General features: G+C 47.0%; 1 non-coding gene across 1 annotated transcript; it reads right to left on the reverse strand.

Moving 5' to 3' along the window:
- Nucleotides 1–11,527: 11,527 nt before the first annotated feature.
- Nucleotides 11,528–11,599, reverse strand: TRNAP-UGG (transfer RNA proline (anticodon UGG)). The gene has a single exon. It is a non-coding gene; the product is annotated as a tRNA-Pro (tRNA).
- Between the last annotated feature and the right edge of the window lie 1,095 nt (nt 11,600–12,694).

The raw sequence follows: 12,694 nt of genomic DNA on the forward strand, positions 1-12,694 counted from the left end.
ATAAGGTACACATCCCATGTGTAGTACTCGAACCAGTTTTCGCCCCTGAGCCACCAGCTGCGTGAAGCGACTGCGGGGCGTCGTGAGGCTTGCTCCGTGTAACAACTTTAGCCGTAAAGACGCGCGTCAAAGCCACCGTGTCCGTCAAAACGATAATGACGGCTGCTCTTCAGCGACATATGCCCCTTTTCCCTTACCCACTAACCGAAGGGTTGCCTCATGGTATAAAATTCAGCGTACAAAGAAGGAAGGCAACAGTCACCGCAACCAAAGAAAACATAGGGAAATGTTCTTTTTTTTTAATTTCAGCTGTTGATTAATGGGACAAAAGTACTGTTCTTATCGCCCGAACCTGAAGCCGAACATTAGGGAGGACCCGACCACGAGATTACCGTAATATATTCCGAAACCTTCCGTTGGAATAGTATCCGGCAGATAAAAAATCTTCAGCCCTAAGTGGTATTTTAACCAGCGATGCTGCAAACAGATCAGCTCCGCTTCCCGCTGCCTTAGACCACCCTGCCTTCGCTGCCTTTGTTTTTTATTGCCGGCTTGGACTACCTAAAAAAGAAAGAAAGCTTAAAATACGCTGACCATCCTGTGGTTCCCGTTGGTATTTAAAGCTTCTTCAGGTTGACAAGAACATCCCTTGAGCCCAACCCAGTCAGGAGGCTATGGCAATACCCGATAGGCATCATGTAGGTATATACATGATGCTTTCTGTTAAATTTTCCCTGGCTGGCCGAGTGTTGGCATAAGCGTGCCTAACATAGTTCTCCACATGCCAAGGAGGTCCAATACCATGAATGAGTTATAAGGAATGTTCCCTTCATTTTCAAAGGGCAGAACGCGGATTCCGCACGGTGTAATTGGCAGCTCCGTTTTAAGTGTACCCTGTAATATATCCCAGTTTTTAAAGACTGGGTCTCGAAAATCTGGGAAAACGTGTTGTATTGTCTCCAGTTTTTTCAAAAATTAAGAATTCACTATCCATGGTAAGAAAAGACCTTTTTCTACTAACCACGCTTTGGCTAGAGAGGTAATTGTATGCAGTTAAAGAAAGTGCTTGCATGATTGATTTGATACCCATTATTTTAACTCTTTTGAAAACATCATGCCCCTGGCCTCCATGGTTTATGTTTTTGTACATAGACAGCGCTAATAACAGGCCAAGAAAAGCTTTATACAGCGTTTTCCTCCTCACAAAACTCAAGTACTCCGCAGAAAAACGCACTTTCAACATTCAGAAAGCGCGAACAACTTCACGACAAAACCCAACGATGCCAGGGCATCTATATATACTCACAGGATGGGAGAACAAATTCTGACGATATATGAAGCCACTAAACAGGTTTGCATCACCTTGAAAAAAAAAAAAAATCTGACCGTTCTGGTTTCTCAAGAAAGCGAAGCACGACACGATTTGTTTAACATGGAAGAGGCATAATGAGCCTTGGCGAGCTGCTTGAAAAAAATTTGAGCGACTAGACCATTCCCACTTTGCACCCCAAATGAACACTGCAAAAACTGTGACTTTTTTTTAAGGTTGGTGCGCTTTATAAAAAAGGGTTGCAAAATATACCACGCTCTAGCCACTATAAAGATATCACAAACCGTTTCCCGGGCAAATGTGGACAGATTATGATTGTGCCAACATTGTGCTTTCTCTCTGGCCCAGTCCGTTTCCGCGCTCACTTTTTTTTTAGTGATTCGAGAGGCCCAACAAGGTACGCCAACGGCACAGCTGTAAATCGCGTGTTTGCAAAAACTTGAGGTGTTTTATTTCAATTGTCATGCCAAAATCCAGCCTACTTATCCCTGTTTATTTGACAACCTTTTTCATAACAGAACCCTCATAGAAGTCGAACGACTTCTATGCTCGCTTGATTAAAAAAAAAGAACTGCAACATCATTAATGTGAGCTAAAACTTTCACTTCTGACGCTTAAAGAGTGAAGGTCCGGATTCTTTCGTTATCAATCAAACTTAAGCAAAAAGGCAAAGACAGCGCGCAAAGTAAGGGCCATAACGGGCATCCTTGCCTGATGGACAATCGCATGGCCGCAGCTTCGCTATTGTTTCCCGTAACCCTTCAGGGTGCCATGTTTCTTTGAACAAAAGCAAACATTTTTCCGCCTAACTAGTATATTCATCGTTTCGTTTATGGGGGTTTAGCGTCCCAAAGTGACTCAGGCTATGAGGGACGCCGTAGTGAAGGCCTCCGGAAATTTCGACCACCTGGGGTTCGTTAACGTGCACTGACATCGCACAGCACATGGGCCTCGGGAATTTCGCCTTCATCGAAAATCAGCCGCCGCGGCCGGGATCGAACCCGCGTCTTTCGGGTCAGCAGCCGAGCGCCGTAACCACTGAGCCACCGCGGCGGGGCTAACTAGCATATTCAGGCCTCAAGGAAGACAATTTGTTAGTTTTTCAGGCCAAGATACCAGCGGTTACTTTTTTACAATGATGTGCAAAATCTCGTACAAATTGTCTATTGAAAAAATAAATAGCAACACCGAAATGCCAGCCCTATGAAGTAAACGCCCGTGAGATCGTGGAACACATTTCTATTTTGAAGATGCACATTGCGATTAAAGCTGTGAAAAATATTTATGTTATTACTGCCGGCAAAATTTGGCGGACGACGTGCTACCCAGCTCACTGTTCCGTGACATAATATTTACTCCGTTCGCTATATTGCATAAAAAGCTATCATGTTTGCACAAGACGGATGCCAAATTCATCTCACACGAAGAAATCACTGCTACGTGCAGCACACTAAAAAAAAAGCAGTAAGTTAAAAACTATAAGTCCAAAAAGCTGTAAGCGGTACGCAATCAGGTACGAAGTGCCTTCAAGGGTTAATGCAAGTCGTACGCTCTGAATACCCCACTTATACGCCATCAAGAAGGACGGTAGCTGTTTTAAAATACTTTGGTATTAAGAAAAGAACCTCATGGGACAAGTCAATAAATCCTTTCGCAAGGTGCAGCAGCAACATCGCAGTGTGACCCCCGAAATCATTGCAGCCTTCTAAGACGCTTTTGGCAGTGTGAACGTTCAAGCAGATTATGCGGCCTTTCATGTCACACGCTTGATATGGCCCTACAAGTTGCCTTATGACGCTTTGGAGCCTCCGTGCCAAAACTCGGCCATCGCCGCAGACTCCCTCGCCGCGTGCTTCGGATGTCGTCGTCTTCATCATCTTTCATTCATTTTGTACGGCGCGAAAGCTTGCGAAGGCTGAAAAGAGAAAAAAAAATTACCGGGCTATGCAGAGGAAGAGGACGGAGCTGTGCTGACGTGTCTCGCATGGGCTCCCGCCTCGAAGCCACTTTTCGGCAGAAAGAGTCAGCCTTCGGGCTCGAATATTTTGGACGACATCCGGGCCATTGTCCAGTGCCTGCTGAAGCCGGATTTTACCAATCTACGGACACCTAGGCATATTGCCGGCTGACTACCGGCCTAGCCATCGAGCTCGACCTAGCTCGTCACCTCTCCGCCGGGAACTGAGCTACCAGGGACCTGCAAAGATGGAGTACGCCGTGGAAGGCGAGAAGATATCAGCGTCGGAGCTCGAGGACGGAAAATGGGAAACCATTCTTCGGTACCGCGACCGACAACGAGGCCTGAAGAATAAAGGGCCCGCATCAACCGACGACCAGCCTGCGCAGGGGCACGGCCAAGGCAAGTCTAATTCCAATTTTCCATCGCGAAAGAACGGGAAAAAGCTACTTGCACTCAGCAAGAAAGCACTTCTCCCGCGCTTACCAACCGATGATTACAAAATCGTCTGCCGACCACAAGGTTGGAATCTGAGGGACTTTGCGCCCGGACTACTACTCTTCTGCGCCTGCGAGGTGTCCAGGCTGCCGTATGATACGGTGAAGAATGAAGACATTATCAGAGTCAATACGGCCAACAACACCTTCACGCTATGCACGCCCGATCGTCAACGGGCGACTGCATACGCCAAGATTGAAAAACTGAACCTCCAAGGTCAAACCTACAACGTTACGTCGTACGTGGCGGCGCCCGAAGACTCGGTAAAAGGGGTCATTTACAACGCCTACGCGGGAGACTCGCCCGAAGCGGTTCGCCAAGGCTTCGGAAACAGAAACGAAGGAATAGAAGTTGTGGATGCCCGAAGGATCGGACAGTCCAGAACAATACAAATCACCTTTTTTGGAAAGAAGCTACCCAGCCAAGTAATCTATCAGTGCGGCGTCTTTCGGGTCCACCCCTTCAGGGAGCAACATGAAGTATGCTACAACTGCAGGAGGGTAGGACACCGGGCCGACGTCTGCTACAAACCTACAACGAACCTTTGCCGCCGCTGCGGAGAAAATCACTCGCCTCCACCTGAGGGAGAACAGCCAACCTGCCAACCCGTCTGCATCGTCTGCAACGGGGGCCACAACACAGGCAGCCGGAACTGCAAATTCCGGCTGATCAACAGGAACAAACAAGGAACGCCCCATGGCAACCAGGCACCCAAGCAAGGGGACAACGACTCATCACTACACGGACACCAGTCTAGGCCCAGGAAGAAGGAACAGGGTGCTACCGGAAAAGGAGGCAGCCACAGCCGGAACAACTCCAGCTCCTTCCCGCCCCTGGGGAACCCAGCAGGGAACGACAAGCGAAGCTCGAGCCGCGGACGCAGCGATAGCCGCTCCAACAAAAAGGTGAGCTGGCCAGTAGAGGCCTCCCAATCTATTGACGCTCGAGAGAAGGAGTTTCAGATACAACTACAATCCCGAGACAGAGAAATTGCCAGCCTTAAAAAAGAGTTGGCTGACATTAAACGCCTGTTACAAGCGCATCAGGTACAGAATGCCACTGCGGTTAGAACGCCACCCACCGCGTCCCAGGCTTCGACCAATATTGCGATGGAAACAGACGCCATTTGCCACACTCCCTCCACCGCGTCCCAGTCTTCGGCCCATAACGCGACGGACACAGACGCCAGAATAGCAACTAAAAGACCGCTTCCTACAAAAGAAGGCGAGGAATCCAAACGAAAGGCCGAGGCTTCGGAAGCCGACACCCCGCAGCCATCGAAAGCGCCTACCAAACTCAGGGCAGACATCAATACTCTGTCAGAGAGAACTAGCGCTATATCAACAGAACAAGCAACCTTCCAAGGCCTCGTTACTACCAAATTTGCTGAGATAGATATTCGCTTTGCAACACTAGAGGGACAGGTATCCCAAATAGCCACGTGTATGCAGCAAATAATGGATAGGCTTACAACTATCGAGGCCCGCCTACCCCCCATCTTGGATCTGTCCACGACGCCACAACCATCTATAACCCAACATGGCACCACGCCAAAAATTTGAAATTTGGCAATGGAACTGCAGAGGCTTCCGCCGCAAGCGGGCCCACTTGCAGCTCCACATCCAACAAGCACCGTCTGTTACAACCCCAGACGTGATTGCATTGCAAGAAGCTAGCGGCAGGGCTACACTGCCAGGCTATAAAGCATATCTGCCACCTCATTATGATACTAGTAACGCAGCCGGCTCCTTCACAGCCACTCTGGTGCATAGAAATATCACCGCAATTCAACATTTTATAAATGATTCGGAAGAAGATTACACCCTACTTGAAATAGTACCAAGGCAAAAAGGAGACTCAAATCTCTTCATCCTTAATGTATACAACCCGCCCAGAAACAAAGGCAATGGACTCCCACACTTGTTGATAAACACAGTAAAGCTGGCTGCTAGGGCTCAACTAATAATTGTGGGAGACTTCAACGCTCAACACCCAGCATGGGGATATACCAAAGCAACTCCTAAAGGGAACCTGCTCTGGCAAATCATACAGTCACTAGGGCTCACAACGCTAAACAACCCGAGCGACCACACACGCATGGGTAACAGTGTATGTGTCGACACATCTCCAGACTTATCCCTCTCTAAAAACGTCAAGGACGCAAAGTGGGTCAACACCGGGCAAAACCTTGGTAGTGATCACTTCATCCTTAGCATCACCTTCCCCACGACAAAACTTAAAAACAAAGCAAAAGAAATACGAACCACGGATTGGGACAAGTTCAGGCAACTTCGCGACAAAACAGCTCCAAAGGAGATCTCTAACCTTAGCGACTGGGTTATCTCCCTGAATGAGGATGTCAGCTCCACTAGCGTTGTGGTGCCAGTTGAGAAGGAGGAGCAGATTGCAGACTCAAAACTGTTACACCTGTGGCAGGCACAAAAAGGCCTCCAAAAACGTTGGAAGAAGCAAAAACACAACAAGCGACTACGCAAAAAGATCGCTGAAGTCGAGAGGCGAATCGAGGAACATACACTTACTCTCCAAACACAACAATGGAACCAAATATGTGAAAGCGTCAATGGACAGCTCGGAAATAAGAAGACATGGCATCTTCTAAGACACATGCTCGACCCAGAACAAACACGTCCCGTGCAACAAAGTCAACTGTACAGACTCATACATAAATATGAGGGTACAACTGAAGACCTAATCAAAGAGCTAGCAGAACGTTATCTAAACACGGATGATGGTACCACACAACCAGACTACCGGGGGACTCCTAATCCAAATTTAGACGCAGACATCACAGACGCAGAGGTCTGGTACGCAATTGGAAAACTGCGGACAACATCTGCGGCAGGACCAGACAAAGTAACAAATAAGACTCTCAGGAACTTAGACGCAACGTCGATCGCGGCGGTTACAGACCTTATGAACAAATACTGGCATGCAGGCAACATACCACCAGAGTGGAAACACGCGAAAATCACTTTTATTCCTAAAGCGGGTAAGAAACTCAGCACTGAGAATCTACGCCCAATTTCATTAACATCATGCCTAGGCAAACTCATGGAACATGTCATCCTCAATAGGCTCCAAAACTATGCGGAGGACATGAAACTCCTACCTGAAACAATGTTAGGATTCAGGGCCCAACTATCTACCCAGGACATACTCTTGCAGCTTAACAAGGACATAATTGAAGCTGACGAGGGAACAGGAACGAAAGCAATATTGGGTTTAGACCTTGTTAAAGCTTTCGACAACGTCACCCACAAAGCCATTTTGACAAACTTGTCAGAAATCAACCCCGGAGAAAGGACGTACAACTACATCCGATCCTTCCTCACTAACAGAACAGCAGTGATAACGGTCGGAACAATAGAGTCCGCCCCAATCACACTAGGAAGTAAAGGAACGCCACAGGGCTCCGTCCTGTCCCCTTTTCTTTTTAACCTCTCCCTCATCAAAATTCCCCCCAAACTGGCACAAATACCAGACCTACATCACACGTTCTATGCAGATGACATCACACTTTGGGTAACCAAAGGATGCGAAGGCTACATAGAAGACACACTCCAAGCAGCAGTGGACATCATTGAGGCATGCGCATGGGAATCCGGCCTCACTTGTTCTGAGCAAAAATCTGAACTTTTAGTGATCCGTCGTAAACAAAGAGGTAGGCGTACCACGACAACCCCCCCGCAAATAAACGTCTATGTTAATGGACGATCTGTCAAAGAGGTACAGACCATGAGAATACTGGGGTTGTATTTACAAACAAATGGAAAGAATACTGACACACTCACTAAGCTAAAACGCACGGTAGAAGCGACGGCGCGATTATTCCGCCTCATAGCTAACCGCAGACAAGGGGTGAGGGAAAGAGATTTATGCCGACTAGTGCAGGCCTTTGCGCTAAGCAGGATACTCTATGCCACCCCTTATCTCAAATTTTCGAAAGCAGAAAAGGACAAATTGGATAGTATGATACGGCAGGCCTATAAGGCTGCGTTAGGACTCCCACTAAATGCCTCAACTGAAAGGCTTATGAGGTTAGGAATACATAACACCTACAATGAACTGAAAGAAGCCCATTTAATGGCTCAAACAGCGCGATTAGCCAATTCCAGAACTGGCAGGAGTATTCTTACCAGGCTCGGAATTAACTTTCAACCTACGAATAACGATGCTAAAGTAGACTTACCCCGCGACTATAGGACGGCCCTACTAATCAAACCACTCCCCAAAAACATGCACCCCTTACACCATGAGGGTAGAAGACAAGCAAGAGCCAAAGCCTTACATAACAAATACAGACAGTGCGCTGGAACACTTTATGTAGATGCAGCAGAATACAAAAATACCAATGCCTTTGCAATTGTGGTTGTGAACGAGAATGGTGACCACATCGTCTCGGCGACAATCAAAACGAAATCCTCTGAAACGGCAGAAGAGGCGGCTATAGCCCTCGCCCTAGCGCATACCCAAGGAAGCATCATCTTCAGCGATTCCAAAATGGGTATCAATAATTTCGCTAAAGGGCGAATTACAAACACCTCCTTTAGAATCCTTAACGCAACCAAATTCTCACCAAATTATTCCGAATTGATATGGGTCCCAGCCCATTCGGGGAATCCGGGGAACGAGGCAGCCCACAATAAAGCCCGAGGTTTCGTCGACCGGGCAGTGGATGAGTCTGGCTCCCTGAATTTCACGAAGGACTCCATGATCACATATCATGATCTCACCAATCATTTTAAACTAGAGAGGAGAATTTTCCCCCCTCCAGACAAAAGACTTAGTAAAGAACAAGAGGTTACGTGGCGTCGTCTACAGACGAGATCGATACGCACCCCATCACTCCTCGCGCGCATTTATCCAGATCTTTACAACCCAAACTGCAAACACTGTGGCCAACGCGCTACCTACGATCACATCCTGTGGGACTGCAAAATAGAGCCACCTCCGGGTGATCTAGTTACAGCTCCTTCTCTCGAGCGGTGGGAGACCGTGCTGGCTAGCTCTGACCCCAGAACGCAAGTTTTGGCGGTGGAGTGGGCTGACAAAGTCGTCGAGGGCTATGTACTCTCGACCACTTAACGCGACCTCTTGCCAAGCTCTTCCCGGCGAATAAAATGTTTTACAATCAAAGCTATGTCTATATTAGTAGTCAAGGGTTCGACAGAATCCTGTCTGGCGAGGGGGAAGCATAGTGTCAAAATAAAACATACACTCGCCAAAGATGGTTTTTAAAACATGACGTTTCGGGACCCCTACGGGTCCCTTGATCACAATGAACAAGTGTATGTTTTATTTTGGCACTATGTCTAGATTACCTCACTACAGGAATGCATGCGGGCTATTCGATGTTTTGATCTCATGCGTACACAAGCAACAACACAAGGAATGTCGTCACTGAAGAAACCTTCATGAATTTGTTCTGTTACGTCACTTGTAAGCACCCAACTATGGCGTAGGGTGTACGACATGCCTGCTTAGAACCATCGCAGGTTATCCGCGTCTAGGCGCCATCATTTGTTTTTAATTTCGTTTGCTTACCAGTTTTGCTACGCGTTTCAGGTGGGGTTTGTCTGGCGAATGCAAGGAATGAGGACGCTACAGCGTTGGTACAAGCATATTTATTGTCATTTTATACGCGAAACGACTGCACGCGAAACGCGTACACTACAAACACGTGCCAGCGTGGACAAAAGCACGTATATCGGCTGCGAACTTATGCTCGAACGCCACAGAGAACACGTCACACAGAAGGACACTGTGCATCCAAAAGCATAAAAAGCTACAAGGTTTTTAAGGAGTCTCTCTTTCATCATCTCGCAAGGATACTGTGCATTCATAAGCGAATAAAATTTATCTCTCGTAGAGTGTATTTTATATCAATTAGGGGTGTGCGAATATCAAAATTTTCGAATACGAATCGAATACGAATAATTCATTCCGAATATCGAATCGAATATCGAATAATCAAGGACAGACGCATTTAACCACTACAAAACATTTATTTGAGCACCCAAGAACATCACAGTTCAACTATCGATGATTGAATGAACACAAAAGGTGTGTGGCTGCACAAAAAGTATCAAAGTCTGGTATATTATTCTTAGAAGAGTGGGAATATCAGAGAGGGTGGCTAGTTCACAGCATTGATTAAGGCTAGCTTGCCATAAGCACAAAAGCGCGTTGCTGGGATGAACATAAAAGGTTGTCGTGAAGGAAAAACAGCTGCTCTACATGGTCAGGCAGAAGTAGTTCCCTTCTAGCTGAAACGACTCCTCCAGCCACAGAAAATGCCCTCTCACTTGACACTGACCTGGCACGTATTGCGAGGTACTTTGTGCACAGCTCTGACTATATCAGCTTCGCAGGTATAGCCACAAAAAAGCTCACCAGCGCACTCAGCTACGGCATGGCCCTTGGAGGAGGGATGGAAAAATTCGAAGGAAAAATTTTCCTTCATCCATGCGCATTGCTCTGGGCCTTGGTGTTATGCTCTGGGCGCCGCCACGTTGTTATGTCTCTGTCGATAGGGCTTGCGAACCGAAATGAACGCCGGTGCTCACAATGAATATTCGGCTAGATACGAATATTCGCGTCGGGTCGAATATTCTAAACAACACGAATACTTGAATTTCGAATCGAATACGAATACCAGAAATATAATATTCGAAATATATTCGAAAATTTCGAATATTCGCACACCCCTAATATCAATCCTTGCTTTCCTTCTTATGCTTCGCTGCGTACAAAATTAGCGCCAGATTTTAGCAACGCTGTTGTTGAAAAAGACGGGGTGTTGCGGGTGCCTGCTGCTGCAGCAATCGCTTCAGTGTACATGGTTTGCTGCGACGCGTCTTTCATTCTTTTCTTTCGTACGTGTTCCTTTCAACTTACTTCTGTCTGCACGCGTTAGTGATAGTGACCCATTTGGAGATTGTCGTTTTCTCGTGGTGCGAGCGGTTTAAGTATACAGACAAAGAGAGGTGAAAATGTAGCTGTTAAATACATTCGTGCATTAAGATTGTTTTAGAGGAAAGGCACTGTCGACCGCGACCGCGGTATGCAGGGGGTGCTGACGCCACTTCCGCTTCTTCGAGGCCGGTGCTGGTAATACGGATTGCCATGCTGCAAAATAGGCGAAGATAGCCGATTGTGCTGTCCGCTCAATATGAACAGTTAAAAAAGGCTAACAAAAGAGGCACCAAGAGTCGAGTGCGGCTACCACAACCTATGAGCCGCCCTAGTACGCGCTGCACCGTTTCTGCGATGCATTTCATGCTTACATCTGCTCTCGACGAGAGAATAGGCAGTATTTTATTTCTTATTGCTTGCGTTTGTTGCGTGCACCACATCTTTCTCTGGGGTAGTGTGCTGTTTTAAGTCTTGACATGTCATCACTTTTGTCGGCTGCCTCTTAAACGTACGTTTTTCATTTACAACTCCTACAATCGGATTTTTTTAAGCGCTTCAATTCGACGTTTATGTCTGGATTTTTATTTATTCGCATTATTTTCATTATTCGACCCATGGTTTACTATATGAAACATTTAAATTTGTCATTCCGAGGAGAATGTGAACGGCAGAGGGCAAGCAGCAATTGGACGTCGCCTTTTCGCGATTCCGCCCTGTGGAATCTGTCGAAATGAGAACTAGTCGAAAAGCTTTCGGAATGAAATGGGCAGCGCCAGCTGCAAGAAAAAAAGAAGACTCAAAGAGAAGGGCCCGTCCGGGATTTGAACCCGGGACCTCTCGCACCCAAAGCGAGAATCATACCCCTAGACCAACGGGCCGCACAGGAAACGCGCGTGAAAATTTGCACTTGTATAGGATGTTTTGAAATATGGCCCTGTGGTTCTTTTCAGCTTTATAATGCCGCCGTGGTTCATATTTGTGTTCAAGAAGCAACCCGCCGCTGCTAATTACAATTTAAGAATACTTGAGTCTCTTTGGAGAGGTGCAGTGCAAGGGAAATAAGAAGACGACATTCCTTTGTGTCCATGTTGCCCTTGTTTCCTTTACGCTGCACGTTTCCATGATGCCTCACAGACTGGCCCACACGAAGGTACTAATTGAGTCTCTTTAATCGCACTCGAACGTTTCTCGAACGTTGCGTTGCGCAAGACAAATGGCATAAATATGTTTTTTTAAGCAAACCATTAAAAGGCGCAGATACAAAACATCCAAACAACTCGTAAGCGACCGCTGGGTTGGAATTGTCGGCTTTCTTGGAAGAATCCGGGATGTTGTAATGGAATGGAGGGAAAGGCCCAAGACTTTCTAAGCGAAAGCCTCAGAAGAAGTGCAACATTTTTAGGGGGCTAAGTGGGAAATTTTGGGTGGGGTCAACTGCCAAATTTCGGGGATGGCCCAGCACCAAAATTTTTTGGGTGGGCTAAGTGCCACATTTTGGGATTAGACCAAGGAGGGAATGTTTTGGAGACGAATCAGCTCCCAAATTTTGGGGGTGGGCCAACTTGAAAATCTTGGGAGTGGGCCAACTACCAAATTTTGTGGCGGGCCAACTGCGATGTTTTGGAGGTTGGCCAGGTGCCAAACTTTGGGGCTAGACCAATGCCAGTTTTTGGTTTGGACCAACTCCGAATTTCTTGGGTGGGCCAAGGGCCAAATTTTCTGGAGGTGGGCAAACTGCCAAATTTTGGGGTCCTTCGAAATTTCAAATTGCCCGCTACTCTCTCTCAATTTCCAAGTCTTGGGAGTCCGAAATTTCGAAATAGAAGGTGCTCTCTGATTGGTTCCTGGCTGTTCACATGACCCCGATGGCGTCATCTCCAAACTGACCAATGGGGAAATTTCGCTAACGAGAAACCGGGTGGTTTTGCAAGGTGACAGCCTAAATGCTATCGCATTGGAATGATTTTTGCCTT

The sequence above is a fragment of the Amblyomma mixtum genome, chromosome 3, assembly GCF_055824585.1.
Source record: "Amblyomma mixtum isolate Tamu chromosome 3, ASM5582458v1, whole genome shotgun sequence".
NCBI classification, from domain to species: Eukaryota; Metazoa; Arthropoda; class Arachnida; order Ixodida; family Ixodidae; genus Amblyomma; species Amblyomma mixtum.